Source organism: Taudactylus pleione, unplaced genomic scaffold (genome assembly GCF_031769625.1).
Source record: "Taudactylus pleione unplaced genomic scaffold, aTauple2 ptg000316l, whole genome shotgun sequence".
Taxonomy (NCBI): Eukaryota; Metazoa; Chordata; class Amphibia; order Anura; family Myobatrachidae; genus Taudactylus; species Taudactylus pleione.
The window spans coordinates 6770431-6792403 of record NW_028284717.1 but is presented as its reverse complement, the minus strand read 5'-3'; the positions used below and the strand labels follow the sequence as shown (position 1 = coordinate 6792403).

Genomic DNA, 21973 nt, shown 5'->3' with positions numbered 1-21973 from the left:
CAGCTCGCATCTAAGGTGTGCTTGCGGCTGTCTGGTTTCCAGCGTCGTTCTGAAACTGACATCGGTATTTTGACTCCTATGTTTAGTCCCGCATCTGGGTTTCAATGCCGGGAGTCCAACAGCCGTAATATGACTGCATCCCTGTGTGTCATCATGTGAGTGAAAGTGGGAGTTCCTCTGTGACTCGGTGTAGAACCTTTGGATAAAATCTCAGCAAGACAATAAATGATATAGGGGGAGATGTTTCAAGCCTTCTAAAGAGTGGACAAGTTGAGATGTTGCCAACAGCAACCAATCAGCTTCTACCAATCATGTTATAGAATGTACTTTATAAAACCTAGCTAGAAGCTGGTTGCTATGGACAATTTCTCCACTATTTAGGAGGCTTTATACAGCTCCCCCATAGTCAGCAAAGGGTGACAGCTGACTGACAGAGTTGGCATAGGCTGGCTGTAACTACAGGCTGGATGACATGCATGCTCATCACATCACCAGAGTATTATTGTGTGTTATGGTTACTATTTTTGTATTTTGTTTTTTTTGTTCCTGCCTCTGTGGTATATCTGTGCAATATATTTACAAAATAAGCGAGCAGAGGGTTAGCATACACGTGACTGAGCTTCGTCCGCTTGTGTGCTAAATCAACCTACAGCTCTAGTCTACCTGTATAGTAAATTAGACACCCCACACTGGTATATGGGGAATTCAGTGAAGAGCAGAAAGACCAGCTGATAAAGTTAAACTTTTTCATAAAACAAGTAAGGTGAGCAGAAAGCACCAACAACAACTGGATATATTTTGCTACAGGTGCTCCATTAATACAGAACTGCTGTAGGTTTTAACGATAAATGAAATGTAAACAGCGCAGGAGATGGAAGAAAAATGTACAAACCTCCCAATTACAGCAGTGAATGCCGAAAGGAAAATAGAAGAGGAAAGAAGGAAGTTCCCAGAGTTACAGAGAAATCTATATAATGAAGTAATAACTACAAGCCTGACAAACTAATAATAGTTTACACAGATAACTCAGACGAAGCAATAGAGTTAGAAATATCTGATAATGAGGGACATGCAAATCTAAATGTGCGCACACAAGATCATTTCTGGGGGAGATGTCTCTGCAGCAGTGTTCCGGTGAATATTTTCCCACTATCCCTAATCCTAATCCCTGACCCTTACCTAGCGCTTAACCCCCAACCCCCCTGCAGCCTAACCCTAACCCTCCCGTCAGCGCCAAACCCTAACAACATCCTCAGACTGTTGACATTTTACACAGCAACAGTTTAAGCTGTCGACATGGTGCCTGTCGACAGGTTGAACCATGCCAACATTCTAATGTCGACATTGTGTGTGGACATTATGAATATTGACATGGTTACTGTCGACCTTATGACCGGATGCTGGACTAAATATTAGTACAGGCAGTCATGTTTTTGAACAGAAAAACATACATGTATGAATATTGGAACAGACATACTGCAGTAGATTCCCAGTGATCATGTACAATAAACCAAACAGAAGCTGTTAGAAATTAGCCCCAGTAATAACATAGCAAAAACACCACAGGTACAGTTGGGGGCAGGTAGGCGGTGAGAAGATTTAATAGGATATGGAACACATGAAGAGTCACGCTGAGATGCCCAGTGGCTGTGACCACATGACCTGAGCGGAACATGATGTTGTCAATAGATTTAGGGGTCTATTTACTAAGCAGTGTTAGGAGACAGAGTGAAAAGTGATAAGACAGTGATAAGGTGCCAGCCAATCAGCTCCCAACTGTCATCTCACAGGCTGTATTTGAAAAATGACAGATGGGAGCTGATTGGCTGGCACCTTATCACTTTTCACTCTGTCTCCTAACACTGCTTAGTAAATAGACCCCTTAGAGTTTTAGACATGACAATACCAAAAGGGTCTTTTTTCTGTACATGCAGCGTTCAGTGGAAGTACAATGACCTGGGACAGGGTATGTCCAGGAGGAAGATAAAGAGCCAGATACTGAGTGGCATGCAGGTCTATATGTGGCCGCAGCTGGTGAGTTTTAGCAAACTGCGCATGTGCCCTGAAGAATATACACATCTATGTGCATCTCTGAGTTGGAAGCGTTTCGTGTGTTCTTGTCTGTATGCAAAATAGTGATTTCTGGGTGTCAACCAGGCTACAACTGGGCCTGCACATGGAAGAGAAGTGTTCTGTGGGCATGTAGCCGGAGTTCTGTAATATCCTGAGTCCTGCTGATGACGAGGGGACGCCTTGTCCAGATGGATCTATTGCAGTCAGCATGAGGTAGGTGTAAGTGCTCGTACCGATTATGATGGCTGCTCTCACGCACAGAAAAGTGGGGCGATGCGATGCATAATCACTATGATGTGCATAGAGGCATTAGCGTTCCGCTTTTTAAAAGGGCAGGAGCCGCTGCGGGTGCAGAATCTTTGTAAGAATCTGATTATGGCCTCCAGTGTACCCTGTTAATCTTCTGAGATCAAAATCACTCATGTGACTCACCCACTTCACCCCCATACCCCATAACGCCCATAAGACGGAATATCTACATGTGCCTGCATTGCCAACTCCCAGTCACTGCCCAGGAACGGCCAATACATTCCAGAGTCCGTGCAGCTCAACCCATTCTGCATAGACACCATGGCATACGTGCATTGTGCGACTCTCTGTGGATTAGATGCATGTACAGTCACAAATAAAATTGGCAACTAATGTAAACATTGCCATTGTGTCCGATTCAAACTCAGGGGCCTATTCATCAACCGATAAATGGCCCGGTAACCATGCGGAAATGATAGTTTCCGCATTCGTTATTCATCATCAGGGGTTCTTGGTATTCAGAAAACTCTGAAAACAGAGTTTGCTGCCGAGAACAAGTGCCGTCTTCAGACGGTGCTTGTTCTTGGATCCTTGCTCCTTCCTATGGGAAGGAGTTCTGGGGATGCAAAGAGGGATCTGAGCGGATCTCTCCGCTGCCTCCTCACTACCTTCCCGGCATTCCTAGGTCACGCATGCGTAGCCGGGACGAGGAGGAGCAGGTAAGTAACGCAGCTACATTTGTAGCTGCGATACTAACCGAGGGGACAGCTGCTTTTCGGAGAAGTTGTCCCCTCACCGGAGCAATGATGAATTGCTCTGGTGTCATGTGTCCCCCACTGCAAGTTGGATACTTAAGTATCCCTTGCAGTGAGATTAATTCTTAATCCATACGGCCTTCGATGATGAATAGGCCCCTCAGCCACAATATCAGTGAGGTAACATCGGTGTCAAAAAACAAGTCTGGTAAAATCTTCTATAATTATTATTATCTTTTATTTGTTAGGCATCACAAGAGGTAACATAAAAACCAATACAGTAGACGGCATAGATAGAATGTACAACAGTGAGCAGTACAAAGGGTATACGTTCAGGAAGCCGGCGGACGGAATGCTGACCGCCGGCTTCCAGACATTGTTATCCCGACTAGGGACGAATGACAGGTGTCTAAACCTAGACGCCTGTCATTTGACCGACGTTGGGAGACTGGCGTCCGGCATCCCGATCGAGCAGATGCCGGGCGCCGCAGCGGACAGCCGCGGGGGTGAGGGTTAGGTTTAGGGCTCCCGGGGGGGACTTAGGGTTGGGCACCCCCCCGGGAGATTAGGGTTAGGCTAGGGGGAGGGAGGGTTAGGGTTAGGCACCCCCGGGGGGAGATTAGGGTTAGGCACCCCCCCGGAGGACTTAGGTTTAGGCGTAGGGGAAGGGGGGGTTAGGTTTCGGCACTTAGAGGAGGGATTAGGGTTAGGCACAGGGGGGGAAGGTTATGGTTAGGCACCCTAAAGGAGGGTTAGGGTTAGGGGGTAGATTAGGTTAGTGAATACTTACCTAGGGACGATCGGGATTTCTTCCTCTGTCGGCTAAGCGCTGTCGGGATTTGAACCGCCGGCCAGGGGTCAGCGGTAATTCATACCGATTCCGTACAAAGCGTAATACAAATATTGTAATAAAACCACAGACATGGGTCCATATAGCATACTGATTAGTTGCTTCTGCACAAAAATGTCTATACACCGTGGATTTTCGTTATTATCTAATTTTGCCTGGTTGCTGGCAAATATACAGTACTGACGTTGATAGCCACGATTTCAAGATCAGCAAAGGTTTTAATTGCACAGTATAAAACATGCGTGGGATTTCCAACAATACAATACAATAGAACATAATGCAAGCATGTAAAATGAAGTTGTAATTGGCAAAGTGTGGGGGAATCTTTTTATTAAGAGGGAACTGAAAAGAACATTAGTGAGATAATAGTAAGCTGGCAGCCGATGTACTCTGGATACATTGCAGACATAAGCTGGAATGCAGGAAAGTCAATTAGGAGCTTGTAGTCAACAGGGTTCAAGAAAGAGATGGAAATTAAAGCTATTTATTTTACTTAGCTAGACAAAGTCTTCAAAAAGGCCGCAGGAATTACCCTCTTCACTTCAATTTCTTTTATTTTAATAACATCCACATTATTCAGTGCACTGACAGACAATAATGGATTATAAAATTAAATACAGATCATAGATAAATGCAACATAAGTGATTATTGGGTAAAGTTTAAAAGAGGAGAATAAAAGCATATAAATAAAAATAAACATTATTCAGTCATTGTAAGATGAATTTGACTCTGACCTCTAGGCTTCAAGGGATTTGCAGCAGTACAGGAGAGAAAGTGACACAAAGGGGTATGTTTACTTAGGGGGTCTATTTACTAAGCAGTGTTAGGAGACAGAATGAAAAATGATAAGAAAGTGATAATGTGCCAGCCAATCAGCTCCTGTCATTTTTCAAACACAGCCTGTGAAGTGGCAGTTGGGAGCTGATTGGCTGACACCTTAACACTTTCTTATCACTTTTCACTATGTCTCCTAACACTGCTTTGTAAATAGACCCCTAAGTGAGAGTTTTTAGAAGTGGAGATGTTGCCCATAGCAACTAATTAGATTCTAGCTATGATCTTCTAGAATTTGATAGGTTGCTATGGGTAACATCTCCACTTATAAAAACCCACACTTTAGTAAGTATACCCCAAAGGGGGAAATTTACTTAGGTGCTGGGAATAGCTCTGTGTTTCATGCCCGGAGCTACTCGAATAATCCTGTGTGGTGAACCATGGGTTAACGCAAATTAACCCATAGATTCCGTGCAGTATGCTGGAATCTATGGGTTTAAACGCACATAAAATGTGGTGTCTGTGAAGATGGGACGGAGCACGGAGGCATCGCCCTCGGATCCGCCAGGCTCCCATGAGACAGATCTGTTCCATGCGATCCCACAGTAATCACCCAGTTGCCGCACAGAAATATCCATTTAACGCAAAGAGAGTTAGTGGGTGAATCTCTCCATCTGCACTCCGTATGAATAAGCATGTTACGGGGGATACAATCGGGAAGCCGGCTGACATTATACCGACAGCCAGCTTCCCGACTGTCATATCCCGGCGAGGGTGAAATGACCGGCGTCTAGATGTAGACGCCGCTCAGTTCACCGATGCCGGGAGACCGGCGCCCGGCATCCTGATCGAAGGGATGCCTGGCGCCGTGGGCGGACAGCCGCAGGGGGGAGGGTTAGGTTTAGGGCTCCCGGGGGGGGACTTAGGGTTAGGCACCCCCCCGGGAGGTTAGGGTTAGGCTAGGGGGAGGGAGGGTTAGGGTTAGGCTAGGGGGAGGGAGGGCTAGGGTTAGGCACAACCCCTGGGGGACTTAGGTTTAGGCACTTAGAGGGGGGATTAGGGTTAGGCACTTGGGGGAAAGTTAGGGTTAGGCACCCCTAAGGGAGGGTTAGGGGGGGAGGTTAGGTTAGTTCATACTTACCTGGGGATGATCGGGATTTCCAGCGTTGTCGGGCTGCCGTTGCCGGGATCTCTTCATCTGTCTGCCTGACGCTGCCGGGAATCGAACTGCCGGCCATGCGGCCGGTGGTATTACATACCGATTCCTGTTATGGAACATGCGCAATTACTCTCTGCGGTGCGCAGTTTGAAGATATCCGTGAGACCCGTCCGCATTTATACTTGCGCCCAACTCAGAATCAGGTCCCATATCCCTATGTCAGAGGGAAGTTTTATTATTTAACACTAAATTAAAAAGAAATACATCGCATCTCATATACTATAATATTCTAATTATATCTTTAGTGAAAACATATGAGCGACTCTGTAGCGATGTGGATCACTGAACTGATGTTCTAATATTCTGTAATTAGTTTGAGTATAGCTATGAAATAGATTCTTTAATGAAGATAGAAAAAATTGCTTCCATCAATCAAAAAAGAAATATTTCTGGTGAAGAATGAGAAGGGAACAGCGCTGCAAGTGACTAGCTGACGAAGTTGGTGAATACAAGTCTAGGGGGGGCTAATTCATCAAGCTGAATAGGACTCTTAAACATGCGGAAACCATAGTTTTTGCTGCTTTTAGAAACAGACCCATTCAGCATTGCTGTAATGTAGGAGATATCACTGATATCTTCAGTGCACAGCACAGTCCCAGTATGGCCCGCTGGCTCCATACAGTAGCTCTACTGTACATGTGTGGCATATCCAGACGTAATTACTCCCCAGGTCAGACCAGGAGACTAACCACCAACGAGCCCTATAGTGCCTTGCTGTATGCCTACAAGTACACTATACCACCCCCGTCGTACACTAGACCACCAGTGCTAGTGTCCGAACCACGATCACGCCCGTCACACTATAATGCCCAGCAATGCCCTCTGCTCCTGGCTGCAACAAACAGTGTGTTACTATACATATACCGCTGTTACACCTGTGTAATTCCCTGTGTCACATGCTACCTGATATATAATAAGTCTAAGAACTGGTTAAGCATATCATGCATGGAGTAACCACCACCAGCACCAACTACTGCGTGATACATCTAATCAACATCACTGACATACTGGCCAGTTATATTATACTCTGGTGTATCAATTCATCTGGAGAACTGCTCCCAGCAAATTCTGCTTGAACATCATTGTAACAGTTTGCAGTACACTATAACCTGCTGTCATCACCAACTCTGCTAATAGGTTACGGGCCCAGTAACCATGCTAGCAGTGACCATCTTCCCAAGATTAAACATCTTTTTTGTCACCAGACTAACAGAAGTGAGATCTATAACAAGGCCGTCACCGTGCATAAAACCAGTGCCGAATGTCCAGATACTGCTGGTGTGGTATACACTGATATCGAGGTCAACAAAGTGACAGACAAGATGGAATAAGAGGATCTGAGTGGTTATTGACAGACCCTGAGTATGATAGAAAAGTACAGTGCAGGGAGCAGTATGTCTTTTTGAAAACTAACAGGTGTCGAAAACTACTCTGCATGGAAGTTTGCCATAGAGATACAGAGTCCAGTTAGCAAAGGGTCGGTGTGTTGTGCACAACTGGAGAGGGACTGTTATTGCTGCAGCTACCCAATACTAACAAATATATACCCTTTACATTGTGGTGTATTTACAATGGGTGCTGGGTGTGCTGTGCACACCGGCCCCTGGGTCCAGGGAGGCCCCACCTGCACACCTGCATCCATAGTACACTTACCTTGTGCCAGCAAGCAGGTCCCTCCTCCTCCACAGTCATATTCCCAATGAAAACTTCAGGAAGAACAAAAACAATGTGTTCAAGAATCTCTTTGAAAACCAAACAGGCCAGAAGCTCTGATAATGGTGGATGATATGAGAATAGGGAACTAGCCAAGTACTTAAGAGAAAATGGCATCCAGCATCAGCTAACTATTGCCTATATACTAGAACAAAATGGTGTCAGTGGAAGAGCTAACAGAACAATAGTTGAGAGTACCAGAGCTATGCTGAGTGATTCAAATCTTGATAAGATATTTGGCTCTGAAGCAATAAGAACAGAAGTTTACCTAAAAAAATCATAATCTACAGTAGTAGTCAAGGAGATGTCACCATTGGAAGCATGGACAGTAAAAAAATATTATCAGATATCAGCCATCTACGTGTGTTTGGACGTAGAGCCTTCACTCATGTACCCAAGGAAAGAAGGCACGAACTTGATTTCAAGTCCGTTGATTGTATCATGCTTGTATACTGTGATTAGATCAAAGACTATCATTTATGGGACTTTATCAAGAGAAAAATACTATCACAGTATGTTATGTTTCACAAGACTACTTTAGTTAATGTTAACAGGAATGTTATACAGCCACAGAGACCTGTGCTGCTGGATATGCTTGCAGCTGAAAGAAGAGAAGAGTGAAATAACAAAATTACACAACCATTCAAGGAACAGGAGTTCCATGAGGAGCAACATGGGGTAACCTCTTAGGAAGTTTTGTGGGGAGTTTTCTGGACTTGTTCGCTATGTACCTCAGAGACTTCAAGATCCAAAACCAACCTATGATTAACGGGAGTGGAAGCATATTCATCCTGATTTCCAAGACATATGCCTGAAAAGTGTGAATGTATCAAGTATTGCGTATCCAACTGTGAGGGAAGGAAGTGAAAGAACCACTGCCTTTATCAGGGATCTGACTAAGAATGTTTTAGTCAGTGCAGTTTATCTTTCTCATGCTCAATTTTTCTTTTGCCGGAATGTGGACTGCAACATATTCAAAATGTTGATGCTTTCTTTTGCAAAATGTCTAAAATGCCTCTCCCTCCTTACAGCAAAGAGCTGTCAAATGTGATATGATGCTCATGTTGTGTCCTGTGATGGATGGCAGTCTTGAGTGAGTGGGGGGAGGAGGGAGTTGCAAGGAGTGCACTCCTGCACTGCCTCACTCCAGCGGTATCCATGTAGGAGAAAGCAGTTGGTGACTAGGACCCGCCAGGACTCAGCTAAGAGAAGTCTCACTGCTGACATGCATTACTGCGCATTTTTACTCCACAAGGTTGTGAGGACAGGTCGGACCACCAAATAACCCTACAGTCCCCTGATTTATGCCAGCAAGTACACTATACCACCACCGTTGTACACTGGACCACAAGTGCTACCATACACCGGTGTTATAACATGATCAGGCCCAGTTCACTATAATGTCCAAATGTACCCTGAGCTCCTGGGTACCACAAACAGTGTATTACATCTACTGCTGTTACACCTGTGCAATTCCCTGTGTCGCATTCTACCTGTTGTTCTGCCTGATATATAATAAATCTAAGAACTGTTTAAGCATACCACGTGTAGTAGACTAATTGCCACTGGAACTCTCCGGTGGCAGGGCAGCTGGGACACTGGCTGAAGGGTGCCATTCCAGGTGCTAGCTAGATGCAGTGACGGGGGCAGCGACTATACCGCCTACAGAGCCCTACACTCTGTGCTGCGGCACTGCTCGTACACCCCTAGTTACAGCCCTGCTCCTAATAATACAAACAGCTAACAAGCTCCATATAGTAAGCAAGATATATTTAAAAGGCTCTCAATACGAATGTACAGAATCATATTACAGGGGCAGTATGTATATTGTATGCTGAGTCCTGATTTATTTATTACTCATTAGAAAGTCAGGATTATGCTTCCTGTCATCACTCAGTAATATAAAATATACACATAACAAAAGGTACATAACACTGATGTTTGTATCCAGCATAAAGAGCACAGATTTAGTTACATATGGGCACTAATGCCAAAAATGTTAAGAACTATGGCTATAGGTTATCCAAGCAATAGTACGCTAATGAATTGTGTGTCTCTTAAGACCTGAATGTTCTTGATTTTTTTCCATATATCACAGTCGCATGAGTTATGATAAGAGCTGTTCTGGAATATACTCATCGCTTGCAGTTCTTATGAATCTTACAGACGCTCAAAGATTTTTGGGAGCTATGATATATGTGAAGCACAGTTAGGAGTCTAGTGCTAATCCTGTAATTCTGGTTCTCTCATGTCAAATGCAGATTAGTAGGCAAGCATCCTAGAAGCCCAACATTGCTACAGTGCAGGATGTTCTATTACTGCACTAAGGTCCTGATTCAGAGCCGCTCGCAAGCGATTTGCGCTCACAAGCGAGTCGATGGCAGGGCAGTGCGCATGCTCTGCGTGCGCAAGCCCCGGAGCGAGAGAGACATTCTCTCGCTCCGGGGCTTACTACAAATGGTGCGGCTGTTGATGTTGATCGACAGCTCGCCCCGTTTTGTAGGCGGGACAGGGGGGTGGCTGGCCAAGCGAAGGCGTTCCCAAAGGAACGCCTGCCGTTTGGGGGTGGCCCTACTGACATCACGAGTTTTGTCAGTAGTGTGCTTCCGGTTCTATTAGAGCCGGAAGCTCACTGGGGCTTGCGGCAGACAAGACCCTACCACAAGGGTCTCGTCGCAAGCCCCGATGGTCGCGACCATCGTGACCATCACCTGGCTGCTTGCAAAAGCTGTGGTCACCCACAGCTTAGCGAGTGGCCTGAAGGCCGGACTGAAGAAAAAAAAAAAAACGCCCTTCAGACCAGCGAGTGGGTCTGAATCAGACCCTAAGTGCAAAAGATACTGTAAGTAAATGGTGTACAAGTAAAATAGCTCAATAACACTGCAGTGACTTCCTGCTGTCATAGGTTACCGGCTTCATGTTCCAGATGCAGGTAGAACACAGATGATCTCCTCCAAAACACCCTACAGGTGGGATGTATCAATAAAAATGCAATAAAACACCACAAAAATGAGGTTTTCCACAAAAGATATCGGAACTACTTGGCCAAAGGCTGTGCAATAGGACTCCATGGTCGTTAACCCCGAAGTCAGAACTTCTCGTAAGAGCTGTCTCGGTAGGTAAGTATTCAAGCATACCGGCATTTTTAAAGGCGGTATACATGCACTAGGGGACGGGTTGTACCACATAGTATATGTGATACATGATACATCACACTAGATAAAAATTGTCTTTTTATTTAGCACAAGGCCGTAACTAGGAGGGAATAGCAGTTCTGCTGGCCAGGGTTCTAGGCTGAGGGGGCAGTGGCCTCCTTGCCCTGAGGACCCATATATTTGGCTTGCAGGGTGCTTGCAGCCTGAAGAGGCGGCCGGAGCATCATTAGGACTCACCCGGTGCTCAGCTTCTTCCTAGTCCCAGCGCCCTCTTCTTGACGTCATGACATGAAATATGTAGGGTACAGAGAGCCCGGCCCAGCGCGCACTAGTACCCTGTTATGGCATGGATTTAGTATGTGCTTACATTGAAAAGTCCAATTTTATTATTACACCATATGGGCATCTATCTATCTATCTATCTATCTATCTATCTATCTATCTATCTATCTATCTATCTATCTAATTGATTTTACATAAAGCACATTTTATTTAATTTGTATATTTTATGCTTAACAGTTCTTATATATATATATATAACAAAACACTCATAAACAAGGATAATATTTGTCACTATACTTCTACAGAACAATATGGCAGGCTTTGCCAGACATTACAATATAAAAAAAAAACAATTCAGGAAATCATTTAGCGTTAGCAGAACACTGGCTAAATGAGGGGAACTTGCTGAAGCTTTCCTTCACAATCTATGTTACATCAGGGGATAGCTAACTCAGCCCCCCCGGGACTGCTAGCATGGGACGTTTACAGTGAAGCCCGGGTGTTCTAATCTAATACTTTAGCAGCTGTTGTAATTCTTAGACATAGGACTCATTGCTTAGCTCTGCCAAATAACTGTCAGAGTGTAAAGATACCACACAAAGGATAATACCCCAAATGTGGAATATCCATCTTTTAGGTAAATATACACTATTCCTCATATTTTTTGACAGCCTGTCATTTAATCTACACTGTGTGTGCCATATTCCATTGTGGCTGAATATCGAGTATAAACAGTCTTCTGCAGGGCGTACAGTATACCATTACAGCACCCGTAGAATGATCGCTTTCACACTTTTTCTCCATGCTAAGCTGCTTTTGGGGAAAACTGGAAACCGAGACACTTTATCATGCTTAAAATTCCAGGTGCAGCATATAATCGACTGTTCTCAACAAGACAAACGTAGACAGATCATGAACATTTTTCCCTATTATTGGTCAATAAATTCCCCCTGGTGATCTGCAGGAAGCAGCCAGTAGATTTTGCAGATGTTCGTTGCAAATGTCAGTGCCCATGTGAAAATATAGAAGGGGCTTCTATTTATATAACAACTGTGCGTTCTTCCTTTCATACAGTATAACATCAATCTACCATGCCATGTATCACTCCAAATCCTGTAAATAGGATTCTTCACAGGAGGACAATGAAGGCTTATTAAACATTGTGTAAGACAAAAGTTAAAGAGATTTTCCAACTGCAGACAAATTGAATGCCTGGGCTGGTAAAGACCTCCTGCAATTTTAAACTTAAACTGCTTTGTTTTTCAACATTTTTCTTTATGTGTTTTACAGTTATCTCTTTTTCGTTGCTCTTGCATGCAACATGAAGCACCTGGTGGGGGGGGTGATACAATTGTTTCCAATGCACAGACGAGAGCTGAGCTGTGTCATAGAGAGTAGTGATGTGTGCAGAGTAGACCCCCGTGCTTTGGTTCTAAATTATCATCGTGTTTTGGTTTCGCCAAAACAAGCCTAAAATATTTTGGTTCAGTGTTAGTTTTGGATGTCTTAAAAAAAAATATATAAAAACAGCTAAAATCATGTAACTTGCACCTGTTTTTGTTCCTATGGTATTATTCACATCAATAACATTCATTTCCAGTCATTTCCCACAACCTCATAGCACCTGAAATAACAAGGGAGGGAGTTACTGTACCTGCAATCCAAAATACGCAAGATCCGTTTTTTAGATCCAAGTTCCGAACATGCGGTAAAGACATGGGTCAGGTATCGGTTCTACTCAAAGCTCCAAAATAGTCTGAGCAGGGACTCGTTTTGACTCGGAACCCCAAGGTTTGGGTGTGTTCCATTTTCAGCAAAACCAAACCACTCATCTCAAATAGAAAGGATCTTTAAAATAAACAAAATTGCCTTAATGATATAAAAGCTTTGTTAAAAAAAATAAAAAATAAAATACAACACAGGTGTAAATTGGAAAATATAAATACATTTAATATAAGTCCCAAGAAGATGTGAAGGAAAATAGTTACTTACAGTGGCCTGAATCTGGAAAACCCCGTTAAGAAAGAACTTAATCTAGACCATAAAATATAGAATAAAACTTCACACTCCTCTAAGATAGCAAAACGGCAGTTGATGATCTGTAATGGTAATGAATTAGGGTGACATTTATCAAACCTTTTTAGAAGTGGAGGTGTTGGCATAGCAAACAATCAGATTCTGACTATTATTTTCTAGAATGCGATAGAGAAATGAGAGCTAAATTCTGATTGGTTGCTAATTGAAACACCTCCACTTTTGCACTTTAGAAACTTTAATAAATCTACCCCTACTACTGGGTGGTATGACATAAGTTCCACACTAGTTTTTAGCAGGGGAAAAAAAAAAAATTGCAAATCGGTTGCTGGTGAAAATATAATCATGAAGACCATGTTTGAAGTTTTGAACCACTTCAGAATTGGGAAACATGAAATCATCTATGTAGGCAAAAATGATAAAAATGAGAAGAAACAAACCCCACCAAAAACAATATCCTTTGAATATGATACATGTACTGCACTGCATACCTTACCAAATATTGCTGCTCATCATACAGCACATTACATACTGTATCTGCCCCCTAAATGACATTACAAAGTGACACAAGCCATCGATACCTCTAGCGAAAATGCTATTTGTATGAAATTTCATGTACAATTATTATTTTTTTTTTTTTAGCTTTGGTGCTATGGGTTTTGAATATTTAATCCGCCTGTGGTTGTGTCCTTTATTGAACAAATCCTGGAACCCATGGATGGATCATCACATGAATTGTAACCCTCTTCTGTGCATAATTCAGCAAAATAGTCTTGGATATGATTAACCATGATCATTTTCCATCTGGGCACAGCTCACAAACAGCTTTGTTTTTTTTTTTTGATTGTCATCGACTAACTTCCTTTGTATCTTTGGATCCCTGTTGGTCCAGGGTCTATAATAAAAACGCTATCCTGTTTAAATGATTGCCAATGTTATTAGCCAAAAGCGTTACACAACAACAAGATATTATGTTAAATTTGAGCCAAAAGGGAATGCATTCAGTCTTTTAGCCCAGGCCTATTAAAAACAATGATCTATTTTCGTGGCTTCTGCTGAAAGTCGAACCAAGACTGCTACTGCAAATCGCAGATGTTTGACCTCTCATTGCAGCAGTCTATGAGAGATTGCTAAGCACACCATATTCGTTATTTTTATGACAAGTTTATCTTTCACCGTTTTCCTTTTTCGGTGTTACATTTGTTGTGGTAAAGAGCTTAGATCCTCAATAAAAGCAACACTTCTAATGGCATTTTTTTCCTCCTATTAAATGGTCACTGATATTCTATTGTAGGATGAGGTATTGGTGACTTTCTGTCAGTTTTATTATTATTGCAGTGATAGCGCTGTTAGAAGCATTGTCTGGACTCAGGAAAACATTTTCTGCTCCAGCAAAAACTTGGCAGGGCCTCAGTGATTTTTTTGTGCGTGAATAGGGAATATCATTTCCATGTTATTGTAGCATGGTTTTGTGAACGCAAGCCGATAATGACTAATGTATCTGTTGTTCCCTGCATCATTTTTATCAGATTTAAAATATAATTATGGTTTTCTTTGAATTTATAATTTTCATTGTTTGCACAACATCCTTATCTTTCATTAGGCCTTGACTTCATTAAAATGCTGCCTCTGCTATTGATCAATATGTAATAAGCTCAATGTACCAGTCATGCACACACACAGAAAATACAGTATATGGATGTAACGCTTTTGTGTTCATTCAGATATGATGATTTGCAACTATAGTTATTAACTTTTCTTTCGCTTTATGGTAGTAAAAAAATTATGTATATATATATATATATATATATATATATATATAAATAATTGGTAGGTATTACCGCCGGACGCAGGGCCGGCGGTTCAAATCCCGAAAGCGGCAGCCCGGCAAGGGTGAAGATCCAGATCGTCCCTAAGGTAAGTATCGCTAACCTAATTCCCCCCCTTAACCCTAACCCTCCCTTAGGGGTGCCTAACCCTAACCTCCCTCCCAAGTGCCTAACTCTAGTCCCCCCTCTAAGTGCCTAATCCTAACCCCCCCTTCCCTGCAGCCTAAACCTAAGTCTCCCGGGGGGGTGCCTAACCCTAACCTCCCCCTGGAGGTGCCTAACCCTAACCATCCCTCCCCCTAGCCTAAACCTAACCCTCCTAGGGGGGTGCTTAACCCTAAGTCCCCTCGGGAGCCCCTAACCTAACCCTCCCCCCCCCACGGCTGCCGCCGCCCGGCTTACCTTCGTTCGGTATGCCGGGCGTCGGTCTTCCGGCATCTGGTTAATGACAGGCGTCGAGTTTTCGAAACCTGTCATTAGTACCACGCCGGGATTAGAAAGTCTGGAAGCCGGCGGTCGGCATTTAAACCGTCGGCTTCCAAACTACATCCCATGTATGATATATATATAATCCATTAGCTGTACACCATGTAGACACTGATAGCAAATACATCAACAAGATTTTATTGACATCAGTACTTTGTAGGCCCACCCCGTGCAGTGATTACTGCAGACTGGCAAGCTGTCCACAAGCCCCTAGACAACACCAGGTGGTATGTTTTACCATTCAGCCTTAAGTACAGTGACCAACTGTCTGTGACACTAAAGAAGGTCGAGTCGGCCTAGAATGCACCCGATGCTCCAATTTGTCCCAGAGGTTCTCAATGGGGTTAAGATCTGGACTCTGAGCTGACCAGTCCATCCAGGTTACCGAATTTTCTGTATACCAGTCCAGCGTCGCCCTGGAAACATGACAGGTGGCATTGTCGTCCTGATAAAAACATTTGTTGTTTCCCTAGAACTGCAAGTGCATGGGCCTCCCTACGACGTTTTCTTGTCGAAATCACCACATTAGTGACCATTTGGAACTTGTGTGCAATGGTATGCATTTCTCTTATGCTGGGGTATCCAATCACTTTTGTCTACATAGTGTATATTAAAGATGTTTCTATCTAACAAGTATTGGTCTGAAAAAACAGTTTGCCTTTACAAAAGAACTATACAGAAAGCCATGAAAACTTATTTCTTATTCTATATTGTTACAACAACTTTGCAGCTCTTTGTACAATTTACATCTGAAGAGAAGTTGATCATTTTTAAATGCTGTTTTCAATCATAAAGGGTTAGAAAACAAAAACTACTAATCGTCTTTTATTAACTGGAAAATATGCGTTTAAACAAATTGAGTGGATAGCTGTAATAATTAATATTAATGTGCCACATGCGGCATAATTTTTACTCTTAGGGCGATTCTAGCGAGTCTGCCTGATGTTTTAAAGCCGCAATAATTAAAAAGCCAAAATCTACCTGGTTCTGCCTTTTAAATTATTGCTGCTTTAAAACATTGGGCAGACTCGCTAGAATTGCTCCAATGCCTCACAGACTATTACATTTCCCCCTTATTGTGCTTTGTTCAAAATTATTATGTTACAGTTTGTCTTTATGTAACCCCATGTCATAGTGCAAGTAATAAGCACCTCTTGGGAATAGATTAACACAGGGCCGTAGCTAGGGTAGTGCGGCCGGTGCCATCACACAGGGCACCACAGGTCAGGGGGCGCTGTTTGGGCCTGGCAAATTTCTGTTTATTATCATTCTTGCTTGTAGCTTCCTCTTATTTCATCCCCAGCATCTCCTGGCCCCACCTATCTCTTCCCTGGCCCTTCCCCATGAAGCCATGGCCCACTTTTAGGTGTATTATGTCCCTTTGAAAAATGAGGGGGGCTCCAATGCTCTTTCTGGCACAGGGCACCAAAAAGTCTAGTTACGGCTCTGGATTAACAGATAAGTGAATCAGAAAAGAACATGAATTGTCTCTTTGTTTTGAAAAGGCATACCTTCCCATCAATCAATCAATCAATCAATCAATCAATCAATCAATCAATCAATCATACTAAGATAACAATATCATACTCAACTACATTTATTACAATCAAAACACAAGTTTGACCTTCAGTATATTCATTATAAAATGCAATCTGAAAATTATTCACAATGAAAGATCTAAAATTGTGATATAGCCTTCTGTTAAAGTTGGGGAATAATTCATAATATACTGTATAATAATTAATATAACAAAGAAAGAGGTTTAATTGATATGCATGTGCCATCTTGCTGAATACATCGCCTGAGAGATGGCGCCGCAGACAAGAGACATCGAGGATGCCCACTGAACACGGGTACTCCCAGTATCCCACATGTGCAGCCATTTATTTGACAAGAAAAGGCCTATCTGGAGATAAAGCTTAATCTCTGAGAATGATATCCAATTACGGTACAGACCTTGTACACATATTATGAGCCACCTCTTCGGCACAGGCTACCAGTAAACTGTGCTGCGCAAAGTGCGTCATAGCATATTTTCATTTGCCTACAACTTTGTATAAGGCCCAACATTGACATTAACATTGTTTTAAATGTTTAGTAATCGGTTGATTTGTTTTTATTCTTTTAAGGAGCATTACGTGTTTATTTCCACACAGGTTGTGTTGTTACATGTTAATGCAAATGAGTGATTGATTTAATTTCCCAGCAACTGTAACTGTAGTGCTATAATTGCTTTTTACTGATCAGATGCGTGATAGAAGACATCAGGTAAATGCCATCAATTATCAATAAGATATCACCATGTACGATGTGACAAGCAATTACAGACATTCACAAAATGCCACCGTACAAACTTGAGGCAGCAGGAAAATATTCAGTATACTGAATGTAAACACCCAGCATATGGTTAACATACTGTTCAGTCGTGGTATATAATGTCATTATTTAAGTATCATGCAGATGTGTCATGTTATGAGACTCTCCAATGAGTAGGACGGTTTTCTCTATTCAATGTTGCACCTGAGTGAACACACATAGAATAAGCTTTCTCCTTTCAGGGGAAAGACGCCATTGCTAGGCCTCATTGCAGAGTGAGGCCTTTTTTTCTCTGTGCACCAATTCGGCGATAGGGGGTTTAGGGAGTACAAGCCACGTACCCACCATGCCAACTGCAGTAGTGCACGTTTGGCTACTGACTCTGCATATACGTACATATGACAATTTCCAGAGTCCTTCTTCTGGTATGAGTGCCACCAGTATCACCACTTAAAGTTATCATGGAGCTAAGGGCCTGATTCAGACCCGCTCGCTAAGCTGCGAACGCACGCTATGGGCGATTATTGCACATCTGCGCATGCGTATGCATCAAAGTACGCATGTGCGAACCAGTCACTGCGGCCAGGAATTGTGCGCTTGTAGTACACAGACTGGACGCTACTTTGAGTGACAGATAGCGCTGTTTGTGGGTGGTAACAGGGGAAGGTGCTTGTGAACAGGGGAGTGGTGCCGCTAATGCAGGCGTGTCTGACCGTCCAAACTGAGTTTTATGGGTGTGCATAATTAGCATGGAAGCGTCATTGTACACGTCACTTGGTTGTATTTCAGTCTGCAGTGATCACAGTGCTTGCGGTGGGGTAGGGTCTACCTCAAGTGCTGCGTGCAGCTCCGATGGCTCTCGATGTCACGGATTAATCACACACTTCCTGGAGATGACGTGTGATATGTAAGAAAGGTGGGCGTCTTTATACTCCGGCATGCGCTCACTGCCGTCGCTCTCTAAGGCATAGAGGGCGTCTATTCACCAGACAGTGCAATCGCGGCATTTGCATACCCGACCCCTTTTAGCTGCGAGAGAGCACAGCTTAGCGTCCGGGTCTGAATGAGCTCCTGAGTTCCCTCCCCCTATCTCACCAGTAAGCGCCCTTGCACCAAATGCATATGTCCATCTTAGAGCATGCCATTCTCAATCATATATACTGTATATCACTTTATAAATATTGTTTAGTCCCATAAATGAAACATCATACAGTAGCTTTTAATGCTTCAAAGTAGAAACCACAAAACAGACGAGCAACTTCCTGAGAAACTGTAAAATGAGAACACAGAGAAGCAGAATAGTATAGATGATTTGCAGTGTCTGAACCACTGATCCCATCTGGCATTGCATGTTGGCAGTCAATGGACTATCGAAGAGGAGGAAAGTATTATGGTCACAAGAATCCTTCTTCATCATGTTCTTGACAAAAGGATGAGGAATCTGTTCTAAACTCTAGAACCCTGAGTGCTTGTGAAGAGCTCTGGTGGCTACCGTTATTTCTGGTTTGGGTGTAGTCATTCTCTTTGAAGATGAAATGACTGTTAATGTCTACTTAATGATACTGAGTGATCATCATCTTCACCCCATGTTACAGCATTTTCTTCCAGATGGGAGGTAGAGTGTTCCAGGGTTACAACCCTCATGCACATAGAATACGTGATTGCCAGAGTTTACTGAGCGCAGCATTGATGTTAGCCATATGTCATGGCCTTCCCAGCCACCAGATCTGAAGTCAAGCATTTATTTATTTATTTTATTACCAGTTATTTATATTGCGCACACATATTCCGCAGCGCTTTACAGAGCATATTTGGCCATTCACATCAGTGGAGCTTACAATCTATATTCCCTATCACATGCACACACACACAAATAACACACTAGGGTTAATTTTTGTTGGGAGCCAATTAACCTACCAGTATATTTTTGGCGTGTTGGAGGAAACCGGAGTACCCGGAGGAAGCCCACGCAAGCACAGGTAGGGCCATGGTGGGAATTGAACCCATGACCTCAGTGCTGTGAGGCAGTAATGCTAACCATTACACCATCTGTGCTGCCCTATACTTTAGGATATTCCGGAATGATGGCTGATATACAGTTTTCTACTACCATCAACCAGGCTTCTGTAGAAGAACAGCGCTGTTTTCCTCTGCAAACTCCAAACATTGCAAGACTCAGTGTATGCAGACCATGCTGGCCACACGTTATTGCCCAACATTGTATCACATGATCTTATATTCATGTTTCCTTATTTATTCAGAACCTGAATTTTTTTTTTTCTTTAGTTATTTTCCATATGACCTTAGTTGATCCTGGAACACTTTGAATTGCTATTTCAGGTTTACCCATATACTGTACGCATTAAAATAAAGCCATTGACTTGCGATGATCTATGGTTTTCTTTAGGATACAGAACATTACACTACACTGGGGACATGGTTAAATGTTTCAAATGCTCCATAACAGTCGATTTAAAAAAATCTATCCCTTCAAACTTTATTGTAATATAATATGTAAAAATACAATGCTATAATGGCGTTAATACCACTTGGCTTCCATTTATGCTATGAGACAATATTTTTTTTTTTAGTACTACGCTATTCAGACTTTAATCCCGGCCAAGTATCTTTCACAGTGATAAGTGCTTATGCAGAGCCTGGAAATGATACAATATTGGCAGTAAATTAACTGCATCTTTTTCAGCAAATACAGAGTGGACAATCTATGCAGAGGTAAAGAGGTGCCCGCTCACGGTATGTATAGTCTCATATAGCTCCAAATATTTTTATTATTCTACAAAGTCATTTTACCTCCCTTTGTTCTATTTTAAAGGATGCCTGTTGAGCACAGCAGCAGCAGCGCTCCAATAAAATCTTTGTTCATATTTGTAGCCCTAAGGCTTATAAAACCCAGTAACTACAAACTGAATAATGTGTGAACATAGGAGGGATGGTGTTAAGGGGACAGAAGGGCAAATGCTCCCCCTTGGGTTTCTACAGCTGTGGATCAGATATTTATTTCCTGACACCCAGGTTTATCCCAGTGAACCAAAGAGTGATAGATAAAATATCATCCTTTTTATTCTGGGTTAAGGGATGTAGTTGACATCTTGTTTATCCCTGTGTGTTGGCCATACGTGCACCCAACAATGCTGGTTTTCTAGCATAAATAAAGCCATGGGCCTGCAAGTTGGACTCATCCCTATAGATCTAGCCATAGCTGGTCAGTAACAAGGGCGGATCTAGACTGTTGCATTAGGGGGGGGGGCGAGTTAATGATTCATTCCACCCCCCTCGCGGCAACCCCCCTCTTCACCCCTTTACTTTCACTTACCTCCGCTGCTCCGGTGATGTTCTCCCTCCGGGCTTCGGTCAGCTGCTCTCCCATCCTGCACTGTGACCCGGTCAGCTGTTTAATGCAGCAGCTGACCAGGGTCACAGTGCAGGAGCCGGGAGACCAGCTGACTGGAGGGAGGAAATCACCGGAGCCCCGATATTAGGTCCCTGGACAGAGGTAAGTTGTTTATTTTATTTTTTTTGTTAGCAGTGATCAGCGTGTGGTCTATTTAGACCACACAGCTGATCACAGGGTGTGAGGAGCCGGCTGTGATCGCTTCCTCCCCGGCTCCCGGGTCAGGTGACAGCCTGTCACTGACACATCCCCTAACTGGGAGACGCCGGGAGCTCCGATCACAGCACAGCCCAGCCATTGTCATCTCTCTCCTCTGAACTTAATGATGCAGAGGACACAGATGATAATGGTCGGACAAACTGTTCTGGGGGGGCGATTGCTCCAACCGCCCCCCCCCCTGGATCCGCCACTGGTCACTAAGGGGTAGTTATGGAGGGAATTACCCAACTCTAAATTTAAATGTCTGAGTTATAGTTAGAATTATAGTTTCCTTTGGTGGGCACTTAATTGTCGAGTTTAGCAGTGAGTGGGTCCTGATGCTGAAAGTATCAGCGATCACTTTATTTTTACACATCGAAAGGAGCCCCTGTCCCAGGTCCCTGCATGTGTTGGTCTAAAACCTGTTCCTTTATAACTTCTGTTAACAGAATTATATTACTTGTACTGGCATGTTAGATATTTGCATTAGCACAAACGTGTAATAATAAAGTGTATGTACTAGTTATGGTGTTATGTTCTCCCTTAGCTAAAGCAATGAGGAAATAAAATAGCTTTTGATATCTCTGTACCTGCTCTCTGATTTATTTTTGGTCCTCTCCAGACCTG

The 21973-nt window shown here is 43.1% G+C and overlaps 1 protein-coding gene across 1 annotated transcript in view; it reads right to left on the bottom strand.

Moving 5' to 3' along the window:
* The window catches only part of ROBO1 (roundabout guidance receptor 1), a 607752-nt gene extending 586642 nt beyond the window's left edge, over positions 1-21110 (bottom strand). The window contains exon 1 of the mRNA XM_088442732.1: positions 21071-21110. The gene's annotated coding sequence lies outside the window, so the exon portion shown is untranslated. The remainder of the gene's footprint in view (positions 1-21070) is intronic.
* Between the last annotated feature and the right edge of the window lie 863 nt (positions 21111-21973).